Raw genomic sequence first — 16,295 nt, forward strand, 5'->3', positions numbered from 1 at the left:
GTAATGTAACTACTCTAACACCAGAAAGTAGAGGAACTGGGAAGTGGAGGAGTGGGTGTTGTATTTTGTGTGTCCCTTTTGTGGTTTTTATGGCGCTCCCTGCACGCTGAGGATAACCTGTTACTAAGTGTCACAGCCCCATTGTCTCCAGGGATTTTTACAGTAGCAGGGAAAAAAAAAAAAAAAAGGATTAAAACACAGAAGCTATAAATTGTGAAGAACACTTGTGGCTTTAGTGCAACTCCCCCAAGCTGCCCCTAGCCAGTATGTTTTAACAGACAAAATTACAAAGTGATTTTGCCCCTTTAAAATGTGTTTCACCTATTAATATTCCAGTGTGCTTTGCTTATTGTGTTTAGAAAATGCCAGTATTGAGGTTTCCCAGGAATTTCAAACCTATCAAGACAGCCAGTGCTGAGTACAGCCCAATCATTTCTAGATGAATCCAGAATTTAAAATTTAAAAAAAACCCAATAGAGAGATTAGAGATGAAACCAAAGCACAAAGTTGGTGTCGGGATGCAGAGGGAAGCCCCATCTTTATGGATTCCACACAATAAAGCGGTGCACCCCTCCCATCCCAGAGACCACAGCTCCTGCTGGGGCCCATGGGACCAGCTTGTCCTGGGCATTGCTGGGAGGAGGCTCATGGCTTCAACCACCACTTGCAGACAAAGGAATTATTCCCCGAGCGTGGGCACAAGGGGTGCACAGAACTTTGGATTGGGCTCCTTTCCCACTTGCAGCTCAACACCATCCAGCCAAAACTGATCCCAAAACTTGACAGTGCTGTGCTGAGGGGACTTTTATCAATAACTAGTCATGGGTTTTGGTTCTTCTGCTAGTCCTCTTCTGAAAAGAAAACCCGTAGCCCCCGGTGCACACACCTGCTACGACATTCACTGGCCCACAAGTGTCTACGGATACTCTCCTCTCCCCAGCCTTTGGTGGCTCCTCAAAATGTTTGCTATATTTTCCTTAGGTTTCAGAGTGTCGCAGTGCAAAAAGCTGTCCCTCTAACAGGTGTTAGAGATCTGCATCTTATTCTTTCCTAACAGTAAAAAAATAGCTGAAAGAGTTCTGTACAAGGATCCTAATTTCAGAAAGGCAAATCAGCAGCATATAAAATCATAATTCACTCTATGCAGATTAGATTTCTTATTTTCTTAACTGAGTAGTGAAAAAAAATTTCTATTGTTTCTGTCTGGTTTTTTTCAGGGCAGTAGTAGTTTAATAATTGCTTCTACCTCTTAGAAGAAAAAGGCAAAGCAAACAGTTACCACATGAGGAAAGGTATGTTTGCCTTTTATATTCGTATGGCTGATGCTAAACCCACACAAAGATAAAAACAGACATTTCCAGCTGTAGAATTTTACCATTTTTTATGGCCAGAGATACACAAGTCAGATTTCCGTGTCGACATTTGACTTTCTAAAGAAAAATGGGCACTTTTTTTAATACTGAGTTTTCACAGTTCTCACTGAAGTCAAATGAAGGGGTGAATACCCAATGCCCTTGAAAAATAGTTGCTTTCCCACAGTATCCCTTTTCTGTACCTATAGGAATCCCCAGTAGGAAAAAGCTGTCCCTCTTGCACAAAGTAAGTAGATGACCCTACAAATACGGCTCATATCCACCATAAATTTCAGCAAGAGTCAGAGTATGCAAAATAAAGTCTCAAGCAAAAACCATCCAAACAAGCAGCAAAATCACCCCCCTAACATCAAATGGAGTTGCTGCAAGTTGCATTTTTGAATTTGTCGATATGGGATAGGAAAATCAAGACAGAAGAGTTTTGACTGGCTTGTTCACTAACCACAACTCAGTGGTCACAAAAGATTAAAAAAGAAAATTCAACTGGAAAAGTTCTAAACATAGAGGAAGTTTCAAAAGTGTCTTTTTATAGTATCATTTTATTTGCTATATTTCTCAATAGGACGATATTACTCTGCTTGTATTTAATATTGGGTTTATTGTCAAATAATTATTCTTTCTGCTATTGGATTGCATGATTATTGTGTATTTATCCTTCCAGATATGTATCATGAACATTTTTCTTCCTTAGTTTTATATCATATACAACTGCTAAAGTCTGGAATTTGTAGTTTCCCATAGTCTTCATAGAACTGTAAGACACAAGCAGGAATAAAAATAAAACCATACCTTTTCATCAAGTAGTCTGCTAACCAAAAGGAGAAAAAAAAAGCTTTGTCTATTTCTAAATAGTCCTCTAGGAGTCTTGTACTATGTGCTATATATCGTGTGGTTTCTCCCTCTGTTATGACATGTCTGATTACTTTAAAAAAACTCTCAAAAATGTTGAGGCACAAACCTTTGTATGGAATACTTTTAGTATGCTTTTTATTCTGACAAGATTAATAATTATCCTATAAGCATGACACAGTGTTTTAAAATGTTTTTTTCTGCTATGAGTTAGGATTGTGCACATAAATGTGGAAAGAAAGGTTATTTCACAGCAGAGAAATGTATATTTAAACAAACTGTGATTAAATGGTAAAATCGCTTTAAAAAGAAAAGCATGGTTTTTTTCTCATCACTGTTCTTCTGAATTTAAAATATCCATAGTGAGTTTCCAAAGGACACTGGGCATTTGTAATGGAAACACAAGCTACTGAAATTAATGGGAGATAATTGAGAGAACCATAGCAAATGTCCCAGAGCTTTGGCCAAAACTGGACAGAAAAGGATCCGCTTGCATAGCAAGTGACAACTGTGTCCTCTCCCCACCATCACCACCATGTATTCTTCTGTGGCACCTGCAACTAGCTCACAGTGGGAGCAAGTGGCTATGTGGGAACCAGTCTACAGACTAACCAGACTTTTGCTGTCCTTCAATGAGACACTTCACAAGTGCTTACAGTCCTCATGGCAGTCTTAGTCTTTCCCAGAACACAGAGCTGCCCTTTCCACTAAACTCACATCCAGCACTTCCCATTGATGCAAAGACAAGGGCATGGGGTTTATTTTGATCATTCAAAATGCCCAGTAATACGTGTCCTACATATTAGTATGTAGTGACCACAATTATTGCTGGCCTGATTCACTAGAGTCAAAGTGTATAGGATTTACCCCTTAGATGGCTGAGGCATAAGAGCAAGGTCAGTGTGGCCCTCAGACCTAACTCCATTCACATCAAATAAATGCAAAAATAATCTCTCCATTTATATTAAGGTCTAATGGAAATACCTCAGGGAGCAGAATGAGAGCTAGATCCTGCTCATTCCAATCAATCAAAACTCCAGGTGGTTTCAATGAATGGGACAAGCAAGATTTGGCCCATCTGGAGCAGCACAGGTTTGGCTTCCAAAGGCTGAGCTGTACCTGCTCCTTGGAGAAGGACAGTGAAATATTTGAGCCAATAAACTTCAGACTAAGGAGACAACCAAGGATAACACCTTGTCTGCGCTTGAATGGATGGCAAGGCAAGCAGTGGCACCCAATTTGCCCCTAAGCTTTAGTGTTGGGCTTCAACCATGGTACAGTCTTTCTACTAACTTTACTTGTAGGGGTAATTTTAAAATAACTTAATGCCAAGTGCCAGAGGGCTCACTTTTTCACAACATTAAACTGAATCATATCAACTCCCATTCTAAATATAAAATATGATTGCATTACTCGACTTCATACTCTTTATAAAGGCCCCATTGTGGTGGGGTTTCACAAGGTATAAAAACCCATGCTGGTATTATGGGCTATATCAGTCCATTTCATCTAATTAATCATCTGTTTTAAAATGTTTTTCTTGTATCGCAGTAGAAAAAATAAAATAAGTGTTCTTTTTTATCATTTCCAAAATTAAATTCATATTCCATAATGACCACATTTCATGTGCAAAATAACAAGTTATGCTTACATACCTGACTTCCCTTCTTTAGTGAGTTGCTTCATTTGTAAAACATTGCGTATAAGATTGGAACCTAAAATGAATTACTTGGTTTTTCTTGATATGAAATCTTGTTTAAGTTCACAGCAATTTTAAATATGATACATTTAAAATATTAATATTTCCCATATATTATTCACTGACTTTCAGGTTTCATCTCAAGTTAGTGGCACTTCATATTTCAAAGGAAGAACTGTTTCTTTTTTTCAGTACTAATGTTCTATTAATTCACTTTGTAATATCATTCTAGTTCAGACAAATAAAATTGCACTAAATTGCTTATGCCAAGAATCATGCTAAAGTTGTTGGCGCTATATAAAATTCCATAATCCATTACTATTTTATAAGTTTTTTATATCAGTGGCATCTCTTTAGGCATAATTCATAGTCCCATTTAGTTAGTTCTAGGAGGACAAATACATGCAGAGGGATTTTTATGCTGAGATGAGGGCGTATGTATAGGTATTTACAGTAAAGTCTGTAATTTAAGTGACTTTTGCAATGCACCAGATCCAAACTCCAAGTGAACTACCTTAACAGCTTTTCCTTTATGAATATTTTTTATTTTGGGCAGTTTTCTCTTCCAGCATGTTTTTCATCACACACATGTATAAACACATACGTATGCACACACATACATTTGTGAAAAATAAATTTGTGTGCATACAGAAATACTTAAAAATGCCTCATATGAGTATTATGCAACATATGCCATTCATGTAACCGCTACATACAAAAAGAAAATTCATTTTATAGATACAAATAAAATATGTGAAAGAAGTCCTTAAAAGACCCATAAAGGCCTCAACATAGATAGAGTCTTCATCATATCCAAAGAACTGAAAGAACCATGGACATAAACAAATCTTTTTATATGTCCATGTATATTTTATATACTTTCCATAAAGTCCACGTGGCCACATAGCTATTTCCAGAGATGTGGATGAAAGTTATACCTGGATAAGATGAAAACTCTTTAATGAGTAAAGCAGCATCTAATCCTATGAAATGCCTTGCTGAAGTGAAATAATTGCAAAGTGCTGGAGCGAGAGTAGAAAACAGCAGTAAAATCACTTGTAAATAGATGTGAGGAACTATAAATACACCTTAGTATTTGTATAGTCGACTTTCTCTGACTGTCATCAAAATCAGATGTTCAGGAGGCAGAAAGCAAACTCCAAGGAATGCAGATTAATACATATATAAGAATATATAGTCTGTGGCTAAGTTTGCAACATTGTTAATAATGTATGCTCCTTTTTTAATGCCTAGTATTTGCTCCCTTAGCAATTTTAAAAATAAGAAAATTTGATCTGACTCTTATAAAAAATAAATTGCAAAATAACTGATGCAAATCCCTGTCACTTGTGAACACAATGAAATTATACAGAAAGAAGCAAATGCTGGAGAGGCTCCTTCTCAAAAATAGAAATGAATGCCCTGTTCCCATACAGTCCTCAAATGGCAGGATTTTGAAACATGAATTAGACCTCGAATGCAAATTAACTTCGGAAGGCAGGGAGAGAAAAAAAAAAAAAAAATCAGAGACATACCAAGTCAAACGCTCCTTTTCCTGCCTATCTCGTCCGCAATGGTAAAATAGGCTAAACAAAACAAGTGCACATCAAGATAGAGCCAATTAAGGAACAGAGAGCGGGGGGAGAGGGTGGAGAGGAAGGCACCTCACTGAGCACATGGGGAGTGGGAGAGCAGCATCCCACCATACCTACCTTATGAGTGTTCAAAGGAAGACTACTGGGGTAAATTGGAGCCAGCTTTGATTTTTGCCATCCGGTTGCACCCGGGATGCGGGGAAATGGGGTGGGGCAGAAGGGTCGGTCTGGGCGGAGGTAGACGGGCGATCAAAAAAGTGGGGATAAATACTGAGCGAGGGTGACAAACCCTATGCAAATAATTGGGCTTTTTTTTTTTGAGGGGGGGGTTGGTATGAGAAAAGGCACCGTCAGTGGCGAGGTGAGTGGGTCCCCGCACACGCGTGGGGGAGGGCGAGGGGAGTCGTGCGGGGCGCGGCGGGAGCGCCGGCGCGGGGCAGCGCAGCCCACGGAGGGGCGCGGGGCCGGGGCCGGCGGGGCGCGGGGGCTGCACCTTCCCGGGAGCAGTAGCTGCTCCAGATGGGGGGAGAGGGGGTGCGGACCCCCCCTTCCCTCCGTCAGCCGTCGCCTCCCTAACCCCCCGACCGCTCCCCCCCGTCACGGCTGGCTCACCGCTCCCGGTGGCTCCCTGCTTAGAAATGGAGACCGGCAACTCTCACCAGAGCTCACCAGCATCCCACGGTCCTGAGGAAGGAGTTTGGGGCGGCGGGGGGAAGCGGGCGCGAGGCGTGGGGAGGGGGGGTTGTTTGAGAGTGACGGTGAGGCGAGGAGGAGGAGGAAGGAGGAAGGCTGGGAAGAAGGGGGTGGGGGGAGACGGCTTCTGAAATGGAGCCAGCCCAAACGGGAGACGATGCTGGAACAGGGGCTGCGTCATTTCGGGGCTGGGAGAGGGCTCAGCTCCCCTGCGCCGCTTCCCTGTCTGCAGGCAGAGGGGACAGATACCAGCAGGCCAGGGCAGGGTGCGGGGCGCTGTGGGGTCGGGACCACCTCCGCCCCCCCTTTTCCGCAAGATCCCGGGGCCGGGACGGGGCAGGAAAACCCCACGCTAGGAAAAGGGATAAGGCACCTTCGGTCGGCCTAGCGATGCCAGAAAAGACAGGGGCAGGGAGAGGAGTACGGGACACGTCGGCCACAAGGCAGTGGGCAGGACCGGTCGTGAACGGGGGGCCCGAGGCAGAGCCAAGTCCCGCGGGGGTAACCGGGTCCCGGGACGGCGAGGGTAGGAGGAATGATCGGCATTTATAACGTCGGGGGAGGCTCACAGCCTTTCAAAGAGTTTCAGCTGGGTGAGTGGAAATGCCTTCTGCCCCTTTCACATATGGAAGCACAGCTATCTTTGAGGGGGAGGAGGGAAAGCAATTTTTTTTTTTTTTTCTGCTGGACAGTGGATCTCTTTGAGCCTATTGTCATGTCCTGTGGCTGCAATTATAAATAAACTTTCTTTCTGCAGAGAGGACGTAGCTGAGACTGAGGGTCTGAAGCTAGCAAATGGCCAGCAGCTACCCTGATCTTTGCTGGCCCATGCCAGAGAGGTGGTGGCCTGGCCCTGTACTGAGAGACTGTAGGCACAGCATGCTGCATGCTTAATAACTGGCCTGGGAACATCTTCCCTTCTTTCAACTATTCCTACCCAGTCCAAGACAGTTTCCTTCTGAAGCTCATCCCCTCAAAGGCTGTCTAAATTCAACTTCAAATACTCATGTTCATATATTTTTAATTTTTTTTAATTATTTCCCTACTACGCCTGTGGTCCCATGTTTAAAAAGCAAAGCTGCTCAGTGGGCTGAGATCACAGGTACCATCATGGAGGCCCATGGTGAGTGTCAGTAAAAAGCAAGAGAGAATTGAGTCCCAGGCGAGATTACTATGCTGGTACACAACCATGTACGGCCTGGTCCAAGCCTTCTACAGCACCTGCCACGGCAAAGGTGTTGCATGTAAAGGCCTGAAAATATTGACCATAGTCATTATTTTCATGTGCATAAATATTTTTGCTTATTTTATGGCTCTGCGCATGTGTGTGTGTGTGCAATACATGTATGCATGCACACACAAACACATTTATATCTACGTATATATTCAATAGTGATGGGCCTGTTAAACTGAGCAGTGATTTCTCTCCTACAGATAGTTGTATAATACACACATAGTGATGATACCTAAGGTGTTTGGGGGTGGGGATGCATAATATCTTATAAATTTGAAGTTTTTATCAGGCAGAGCAGATTACTTTAAGCGTTCAATTTCTCAGCGATCCAATTTTATTAGGATTTACTATCATTTGTGCTGCGCATCCCTGGGGAAATAATGCTTTGATTAATGTAATCCTGGGCTGGGATCCGCCACATGCCCCTCTCCCAAGAGAAGGGCCCTGTTTGACAAACAAAAATAGAGCAGCAACTATTGCAATCTGCACTCACCTTTCGTAAGCACATAGACCCACATGCGCACACACACACACACACACACAAAATATAACCCTCTCCTCCCCCCAACCCCAAATACAATAGCAGCATCTCAAAACAATGTGCACTTATTCATTTACACACAATGACTCTGATTCAATGTGGGCTGTACAGTCCAGCCCTCCAATGCACAGAGACGGCCCAAAAAGGATTCTGCTCTGTCCCCTGCTGAGAAGCTGAAGCATCTCTGGGAAGCTCAATGCTTCTCTGTATTTCAGGCTCTCCTTGGGCTCCCAACATTTCTGCCTCTTTGTTTCCCAATGCAGGCCTTGCAACAAACCGATTTCAAGCCTTCTCCTTCAGGCCCGGGGGCTCGAGAAGGTGTCCCTCCGAGGCTCCCTGGCACCCACCCTGGGGGGGACATGTACTTCTCTGAACGGGCCCTGGTAAGTGAATCACAGCCAGGCACTCTGCTCAGCTCACAAGGAGAGTGGGGGGACGCAGAAAACGTCAAACAGAAAGACTTGTCATACACATTTTTAAAGGGGGGGGGGGAAGGGAAGGAAGTATTCCTCCGCCTTTGGGGGTTGCTGGGGTTTGAGCAGCTTTGTTCCAGCCACCACCACCCCCCCCCCCCCCCCCGCTTCCCCTCACTCCCCCCCTCTCCTTCTGTTTATGTCAAAGGCTGGCAGGAACAATAGCGTTTAAACAGAAGTAAACATGCCCAGATCAGAGCTCAACCCCAGAGAAAGGGAAAGCTTTCTTTACATCCCTAGGTGAACGGGCCCGTGCTTCCCCCTTTCCTCCTTCTCCCCTCACGCCCACAAAACAACGCCCATACCCGGCAGCCTAAATAGCGGTTTAATGTTGAATTTCTTCCCTCCACCCCGCCGGAACAAAGCGGGTGCCACTGCATCTGAGGAAGATATGCAGTCTCAAAAAAGGGCTCTGGCCACACTTGGGCCACTCTTCCCCAAGTCCGGAGTAATAAATCCAGGGGAAGAAGGAGGGGAGGGATCTCCAGGCTGGAGATGAGGAGGGATGCGGTTTGCGCCGGGGTTTTCAATAAGCTGCTGCTCTCTCCTTCGTGTTTACCCACTGACCCCCAATACGGTGACTCAGCGATTACCGAGCACTGGGTGTCTATGTGTGTAAGGGTGTGAGGGGGGGGGGCGGGGGGATTTCCTCCCCCTTTTCCCTTTCTTTTCTTTCCTGATGAAAAACGTTGCAATTACATTTCTGCATGCTGATCTGAGAGTTCAGGTAACAAGCCTTAAACGCGTTATCAGGCGCTTGTTAAAGAGGGGAGAGAGAAGTGAAGGGGGCAACAAATCCAGACTTACATGCCTGGATGTATGTATACCTATATATGTGCGCACTTATATATGCATATAGATACATATTTAAGTAACAGACTGCTACAAGAAGAGACGGGGTGTTGTTCGGCCCGAGTGCCTTCACCCTGGCAGATGAGGGAAGATACTCAATTTAAAACATCAACCAAACTAGAGAAGAAAGAGCAAGATGCGCAAATCACTCCAGGGAAAAGTTATTTAGACGCAATCTCTAGATTTTCCCAGTGCGAACTGACTCTCTACCAGGTTTGATCCAGTTTTTCTGCTCCCCTTCCCCCTCCCACCCCGGGGGGAACCATCCTATTTCGCGTTTTCCTTCTCAGAAGCGGCTTCCTCTGGCCCGCCCGTCCCGCCCTGGGGGGCGTTTGCCGGGACCTCGGCGTGGCCGCGGCCCGTTCCGCGCCCGCGGAAAGGCCGGCGGAGCGAGGACCGCCCCCGGGGACGCGGGGTGGCAGAGGGCTTTCAGGTTCCAGCCTTCGCCCCCCACACTGCTACCCCCCTAACTCTTGGCAGGCAGCAAGAAATTGTTTCAGAAGTCGGATGGCGGGGCTGAATTTAGAGAGGGGAGGAGGGAATAAATGCAAGGAGATGATGAATAACGTTAACTTTTGACTGTAGGAGTCATGATGGAGTTGAGCGAAGCTGCGGGGAAATATGTCACTTAATCCCAGGGCTACTGAAGTCCCTTTTATCAGACGTCGTGATGCTGGAATTATATTGATGTAAAGGCGACTGAGTACTTAAAAGTATCCAACATCAGGCAAATATATAGATTTGGAGGAATGGGTGTAAAATGAAGGCACGTACAAACTAATCACACGACCGTGAAAACCCCAAGTGGATTAGATAAATATAAATAGATGTGCATTAAAAAGAAAAAAAAAAAAAAGGCACGAAAGAACTGTAGCTGCTGCATTCACACAAGGAGAACAGACAGCGTGTGCATGTTTGTGTGCAATGCCAAAAAGAGCAGCCTTAAGGTTGACCTACTGCAATCTGCACTGAGCTCCTCAGACAATAGACAAGTTCAAATGTCAAAAAATCTAATAATAATAACCAGAGCTGCCAAACTGCACGAACTGTTTTCTGGTGTATCACAATTATTCACCCTCTTATCCACTAAAAGACTGCCAGTCCTTATGCGTGTAAAAGAAAATCTATGTAATGCATATGGATTTTTTTTTTTTTATCACATGTGAAACGCCATTGAGATGGCAAGCACGCAAATCGGAATGATATCATGTCTAATAAAAGAAGGGCTAAGGTTTTCACTGTCTCTTTTAAAAGAGTCCAACTTGTAAATCCCCTTTTAATGTCGCTACATGCACAATTATTCTTATTAATAAAAATCTACATGTTCAAGGGTCTGGATTGAAACTATGTATCCCTCTGATTTTAACATCGGTGGGAGCATTAGGTTTCCATCATATGTAAGGTGTCCACGTTGAGCTCAAGTCAACTGGTAGATTGTTCCATTCATTTGGCAACTCTCATTACAGTCCGTGTGAGGTGAACCCTGAGCAAGACACGTTGGGTAATATCAAAATTATGCAGCTGGGAAATAAAGGAATCTTGCTTTGCGTGTGCAGCTCTGTATTATTGTTCTAATTTATTACAGAACCCGAAATGTTTTGTTATGCTCAAAACAATAAATAAGGTTCCGAGTGAAGCCTTCAGAATAAAAGGTATGGATAAATGATCCACCAGCCTATTGTGTTTATCGTTAGTATCTCAGCCTTTAAAATTAATCTGTGTATTTTCCTATTTTCTCCAGATTGGTTAGTGTAATATCCGTAGTGCTGCTATCAACGTGGTCATAAGAACTATGAACTACAGCATGGGTAAGCTTGAAAAACCCAGAGCAGATCGCATTAGCCAAGAACACTACATATCTGGAAGCCAGTCAACTTCACGTTTGCAGCTGACTGCTGTATTATGCACGAATGTGTTTTACATATAGCAGACTGTATACGGAATATGTCTTTATGTTTAACATTTTAATTTGTAAATGCTAATTAGGCAGTTGGTCTCCACGGTTATATTAGTACATACCTAATCATTTCCCACTATAAGTAAATGAATACTAAATACGGTAAACACTTTCTTTTCACTATTTCCACGACAGTATCTCTTCTACATCCATTTTCCAAAGGCGTCCATTCGGACAAAATAGGCATGTATTTTAAAAAGGGAGAGAAAAAAATGCACTCTGTAGCACTCTTACAGCTGGAGTGCCACGGCAGGCATGGAGCCGGCAATCCTGGCCGGACCGGACTCTTCCAAAGTCAGCCAGAAAAGTTTAGTTTTGCCGAATTAACTTGTTGCTCGTTTTAGCGTTAGTTTTTCTCTTCGCTTGCGGTACCCAGAAGCCTGCTGCTGCTAACTGGTGCAGGCATACAGCAGAGGAGCCGCACTTCCAAATCCTGTTTTGTTTAAAATATAACGCAGGTTACACTTGGAGGACTGGGGGAAGGGGGGGCAGAGGAAAGCTGGGGGAAATCCGTTCAATCCCGACCCCGGGATGATGAATTTTGCTGGGGTCTTTCAACTCCAAAACCCACCCGCTTCACAGGCGAGGGAAATGTTCACTAAACTACTGCAAATCTCAGGCAAGCAACCACGTTTCTGACGAGAATTGCGCTCTGGAAATGTGTTTTAGTAGTCTGGAATATTGCTAGTTCTTATTGCGCCAAACGCGGTAGGTGGAAAGTTTTGTTCATGTCAATATCTCAACCATTTTACCTCACGTTCAATACACATGGAGACTTGACTCCGTTTACCAAATGAAGACTCATGAACACTGAACACTTTAAATGAAAAGTGTAATTTCTTGTAGGTCGTTTTCTGTCTTTGATTACTTTTCTCTCTCTCTCTTTTTTTTTTTTTTTTCTTTTTTTCCCTGCGTATCTGTTAGATTTTTAGATGGGGAGTTCATCTTGCCAGGTTCTATCATATTTATGGGCTGTGTGATTTCCAGAGTTTCAGTTGGTCTTTCCTTTATGGAGGCAAGAAATAAAACTTTCCTAGTAGCACGGAAACTGCTGGGGCTCCACCACGGGGGAACAAAGTGGCTTCAAGCTCCCGCCCCTGTGCCCACCGCTCCCCGCCCATCCCGGGGGTGCAGGTGCGTTGCAGGATGCTGCAGCCACGCGGGTCCGCCCGTGCCCAGGATCCTGCCAGCGGACGGGGGCGCGGGGGGTGAGAAGCAGCCGTTTTTGGGCAGGAATATCACCCAAAAAAAAAAAAAAAAAAAAAAACCAACCCCCCTCCCCCCATAAAAAAACACCCCGAAAACTGAAAGCCACCAACTAAATTTCTCAGTTCTGTCCCCTCTTGCAATCCGTTAGGGAGGGAAGCAGAGAAAAGAAGTAAGGGGCTGAGGGTAGGCGTGCTCGGGAAGGGACAGAGATCCGAGCTGTGTCGAGCTAAGTTGCGGCAGCTGTCGATGTTGGTTTTAGCTGAGGTTAACGTGCGAGTGTCCCGGACGGCGAAAACTTGTGCCGGGTGCGCGGCCGGTGCGGGCAGAGCGGGAGGCGGGGGGAGTCCGGCGTTACCTCTGTCGCTGGCTCCCGCAGACAGATAAGTCAGGAAGGGATAGGGGGAGGAGTGGCCAGCTTGAGGGGGTAGGAAGGAAAAATGAAAAAAAAAAAAAAAAGAAAAGAAAACTAGCCACTTTTCCAGGTTTAATACCCCGATTAAGTATTAAATGATGTAAAAAAACCCAGTCGTTTTATTGCATATCCAGAGGCTTAAGCGCCTTATTTAGACAGAGAAAAAAAAAAAAAAAAAAAAAAAAAAAAACAACACAAAAAACCCCGCGTGGCACCCCAGGTTGCCCCGAGCTGCGGTGCCCGTGCCTGTGTTTAATTACCGCTCTCACTCCCTCGCAGGCCTCGGGTCCGTTGGAGGCACCGCACCGCCTGGGACACTTTCGGGCGGCCCCTGAACCGGCAGCCCCCGCCACCGCCCCCCTGCCCGCCGGCCTCGGGAGTTGCGGGGCGCTGTCCCCGTGCGGGGTGTCCCGGTGCGGGGTGTCCGGGCGGCGGGCAGTGCCGGGGGTGCCGGTGGCGGGCCCGGCCCCGCGCAGCCCCCGCCGCCCTCAGCCCGCGCCGGGAGGGCCGGGCCGGGCCGGGCACGCGGGGCGGGGGGGGTGTCGCGGGGCGCCCCCTGGCGGCCGGCCGGCGCCAGGCGGAGCGCGCCCAAAGTTGATTTTGTTCAGCAAGCCGTATCGTATAAAATTAACGACAGCCAATAAAATTAGCTTACATGTTTCAACCGTAAAAGTCCAAAACAAAATAAAGCTAGTTTTAGTGAAGCTAAGAAGCTCTGCTTTGGCCCCGTTCTCTCTGGCTTGAACTGGGTTCCTTTTATCTAAAGCCCAGTGCACAAACATATAGCTTAATGTGACTAGTGTTCTTCCTTTTATTTCTTTCTCTATGGCAACCAATATGTTCTGCTCAGAAATGTTCCCCCATCAAGGAAACAAATGATCTTGAGGGAGCAGCTCTATACGGCATCTGTTCCGATGGAGCACACAGAGTTAACCCCAGTCAAAAGAGACGCTGGGCACGTCAACAAGAAGTGGAAAATGAGCGATTCTTCTCCCCCCCAAATTGAAACCTATACCTCCCTAGTTTTACAAGCCATTTTATTGATTTGGCTATCGACCGTTTCCAAAGAAGTAACTAATTCTAGGAAATTACAATGATCACCAGCTATTGTGTATCCAAAAGAGCAGCAACAGAGGTGGCAAGGAAAAAAAAAAAAATGCAAATAACACGGTAAAATTAAAATAAATTAAAGTCAAATAGTGGGATATTTAAGCTTCGATAAAGTTTTCAGGAGTGGTATCTGGCCTGTTAATTTAATCCTACATTATTTATCACACTGACCCAAACGCTACAGAAGAGTTTCAGATCATTAGACTACACCTCTCAATTGGACGGGATTCGGGGTAAGCGGAGACACAGGCAAGACTGTCAGGAGAGAGAAACAAAGTGAAATCTGGTCTCTAATCCTCCAGCCCAAATCTCCTTGGAGAATAAAATGAAGGGATGTCCTGGTTAGTTTTGATTGATTATACTCTTTCTGATGGACTTTCACTTCAGAGCTCTAGATGTTGTGCTTAACCGTCTGTTCCCTAGTTACAATATTAACCCTCTGCGTGCACCGCCACTCCGCACCTTCCCGTGCCTCCCCCCGCGCCCGTCCCTCCGCCGGCAGGTGCTCGGGTCACCCGCGCCCCGGCTCGGCCCCGGCCCCTCTCCCGCCCGCTGCACCGGCCGGGCCCCCTCCCCGCCCGCCGGGCGACCCCCCCGCCCCCCCGCAAAGCAGCGCTTGAAAACACCCCTCATCTCTGCCTCGCCTCCCTTTTACAAATCTGTAATATTTTCGAGAGCTTTCCTCGCCCCCCCCCCCCCCACCCCGGCCCAGCCTACCCGAGTCTTGGTGTTACAATAATTAACAGTGCCCAGAAAAGTGAAGTAGTAACCAGAAAGACTTTCCAGCGCTGAAGAATTGCTTTGCTGCCTTGAGCTTTGGAAAGAATCCATGCTTTTTATGTAATATTTCACTAAGGTGCTTTTTGTTGCTAGTGGGATTTTTTTTCCCTTTCCCTTTCCCTTTTTTTTCCAGCCTGTTTCCTTCAAAGCAGTTGCCATGGGTTTCCCTGTCTTGTCCTAAGCTTTTGAAAATATATATTCAGAAGACTTTAAAGAAAACAAAAGTAGATAAAAAAAAGTAAAACACTTACCGATCAAACTTCCAGGATTTAGAGAAATTTTTTTTAATTTTTGATTTTAATAAGGTGACAGGGGGAAAAAAGCATGTTCTCAACTCCAGCGAAACGATCCATGTTAAGATTTTCCTTTGCACTGACTCCACTAAGCCCCGCTCTCCACTAGTCTATTATTTTCACCAAAATATATGAAAATTTATGCAAATGAAAATCAGCACTAACTGTTCTCCCCTTGTTATACTTTGGATTTTTTTCCAGACAAAACAATCTCACTCTGCAAGGGAGGGGGTGGGAAGAGTTGGGGAACGAAGTTGGTTGTTTGTTTTTTGTTGGGATATTTTTTAAAATAAAAGACCTTACTCCAGCTTGAGCTTTATTTTTTGTTGTCGCTGTTATGAGGTTGTACGGTGGGGTTTTTTTATTTTGGGGGGACTTCTCCACCCCCCCCCAAACACACCTTCCTTTTTTATTAAGAAAGTAGATCTGTTTGCAGAGGCGCTATCACGTTTCATCAGGCCACCTGAGACGGCTTTTGAAAGCGTGTACTGTGAAATTCATAGCAGTAATTTAGACAAAATCCTCACTGTATATTAATGAAAGACGGCCCCATGGCACCGTTCCTATCCTCCCCATTCAGTGTAAACAAAACCACGAGACTCACTCGGTTTTTGAGCCTGATCCAAGCAAAATCGGCTGGAAAGGAAAACATGGGGTTCTGGCACTGACTATTCAAACGTCTGCACCTGGAGATCTCAGATTTATTCAATGAAATCTGTGTTGGATCTTTTATATATATAAAAAGAAACCTTTGGACGACGCATGGGAACAAATATATATACCTCTATATATACATATATATATATATATATACACGCATATATAAAATTATTATGTTTGGTGTTAGTTACCAGCGCCCTTAAGATCCGTATGCTTCACTTGAATGGTTTTTCTAACCCGACCTGCCACGGTATTTCGTGCCGTGCCAGCCGGGGGCTGGAGGGAGCCCCGAGCACCGGCTGCCGAGCGCGGCGGGAGCGGGACGGCATGGAGCGCGCTGCCAGCGGGACGCAGCTCGCCGCCTCCCAGGGCCGAGGAGGCGTGCGGAGGAGGGGAGCGGAGCGGGCAGGGCCAGGCGGGGGGCGACGCTGCCCATTCCCATGCCCGCACCGCGCGTGTTTTCTTCGCGAGGCCTCCGCCACCTGGGGAGCGCGCGTGGGACGGCGCTGCGCGGCGAGGCGGTCACCGGCAGCGTCGTGTCCCCTCCGTGTCCGAGCGGTGTTAT

General features: G+C 45.5%; 1 long non-coding RNA gene across 12 annotated transcripts in view; it reads right to left on the reverse strand.

Moving 5' to 3' along the window:
• LOC116440090 overlaps nt 1–15,458 on the reverse strand; it is a 40,054-nt gene extending 24,596 nt beyond the window's left edge. The window contains exons 1-3 of one of the 12 annotated variants that reach the window (XR_004238398.1): nt 6,129–6,304; nt 5,634–5,743; nt 5,457–5,507 (exon numbers count right to left, since the gene is read on the reverse strand). This is a non-coding gene — a long non-coding RNA (uncharacterized LOC116440090). Of the gene's footprint in view, nt 1–5,456; nt 5,508–5,633; nt 5,744–6,128; nt 6,305–15,028 lie in introns of those variants that run through there. The other 11 variants (XR_004238400.1, XR_004238397.1, XR_004238396.1 and 8 more) reach the window with 11 other exon arrangements.
• Between the last annotated feature and the right edge of the window lie 837 nt (nt 15,459–16,295).

This window comes from Corvus moneduloides, chromosome 2, assembly GCF_009650955.1.
Source record: "Corvus moneduloides isolate bCorMon1 chromosome 2, bCorMon1.pri, whole genome shotgun sequence".
Taxonomy (NCBI): domain Eukaryota; kingdom Metazoa; phylum Chordata; class Aves; order Passeriformes; family Corvidae; genus Corvus; species Corvus moneduloides.